The following is a 1,667-nucleotide window of genomic DNA, read 5'->3' as shown; positions in this document are numbered from 1 at the left end:
TGCAATCACATTACCTGTAATCACATTACGTTGTAAAGTACCAAACGCCACCTATTTGTTTTCTTCATTTTTATTTTTTTGATTTTTTTCATTTCAAAAATAAAATATTTCAAAATAAGATCAGAATAAATTGATGACATTTTTAGACACGTGAGGGACTCTTATTAACCATTTTTTGCCATGTCACTAATTTGACTAAAAATGTTAATTAAAGATGCTAATTGTTTAACGAAAGTAAAATTTGTTGATCTCAATAGAGTGTTAAAGAGGGGATGAATAACACTAAAAATTTTAAGCTAAGCCCTTTTTGAATGATAGAGCTTTTAACCGATTATAAGAAAATAAATGTAAAGTTTGTAGTAGCTAAATGACACCAAGAAGGATAAAGAGAAGTAAACAATGTAAGACTATTTATAGTGGTTCGGTCTCCTTAATCTACATCTACTACTTTGATCTCCCAATCAAAGATTTTCAACACAACTTCACTATATCGGAGGAATTAACAGCTTCCACTAAGCATTTACAAGATGAGCTCTCAACCCAAGCTCTAATCCCTTATAATAAGTTTTAGAGTGCTTCCCACAATTTAATTTCCTAAGAAAAAGAAGTACAACTAAGTACCTTTACAAGTCTAGACAGATTACAATCAAGTTTAAACATTTTTTCTGAATTTGGAATGAAAAACAAGTGTTTTGGTGAAGAATATTTTACTTTTTGTTCAAAATGGCTCTTCTCTCTCTAAATCTACTTTCTTTGACTATTGGGGCTTCCTTTTATACTTGGAGAGTCAAATTTTTCTATTGGTGATAGTTTCTAACCGTTAGAAACAACTTTGATGCACTTCTAGTTGTTATTTTGTTTTTTAGTGTTTAAATTCAAAAAGGGAGATAAACTTTTGCTAACCGGTTACAAGCAACTCTAATCGATTAAAAGTTCTCTAACTTTAGGCTTCTCTTTTTCAAGAGATTTCCTTTAACTGGTTATGACAGGCTCTAACCGATTATAAACTTTCTATTTTCATTTTTCTCTATACAAAAGTATTTCTTTAATTGGATAGCAGTTCCCTTGACTAATTGAAGCTTTACTTCTTTCAAATATAACCAATTAAAATCAGCTTTAATCAACTAGAAAAACTTCAAATTTTGATTTTTTTATTTTGGCTCTCTTTAACAGTCAATTATATTTTCAAACTTATTTTTGGCGCTTGAATATATTAGGACCTTTTGCTCTAACTGATTAACTAGATTTCTTAACTGATGAGCATATTTTTGTTTTGCTTCGGCTTATCCTACAACCATACCTTAATTGATTAAAGTCCCTTGTTAATCCGCAACTACGGTTCAATTTTTTTTCACTACTTGCTATTTCCCTCTTTGACCGATTAACTTCATATTAAGTTTGGTAAGCTTCTTGACTTGTTTTTAATGAACAACTTTGTTAGGAGTACTAAATTAAATCCTACACACTTAAATAACAAGATTAAATATTAATAAAAGAGGAATGTTTTGTTATCATCAAAAACATATGGAGTCAATATTCTCTTCCTTTTTTGATGGTGACAAAACACTTTTAGATTAAGAGTGTAATGTTTGTAAATAACAAGAATTCATGTGCAAATTTGGGATTGTGTCCCCTGAGTATGTGCTCCCCCTAAATGTGTGCCTTAA

Source organism: Theobroma umbraticum, unplaced genomic scaffold (genome assembly GCF_002168275.2).
Source record: "Theobroma umbraticum cultivar Fairchild unplaced genomic scaffold, ASM216827v3 scaffold_44.0, whole genome shotgun sequence".
Taxonomy (NCBI): domain Eukaryota; kingdom Viridiplantae; phylum Streptophyta; class Magnoliopsida; order Malvales; family Malvaceae; genus Theobroma; species Theobroma umbraticum.
Note: the sequence above shows the minus strand (reverse complement) of the source record.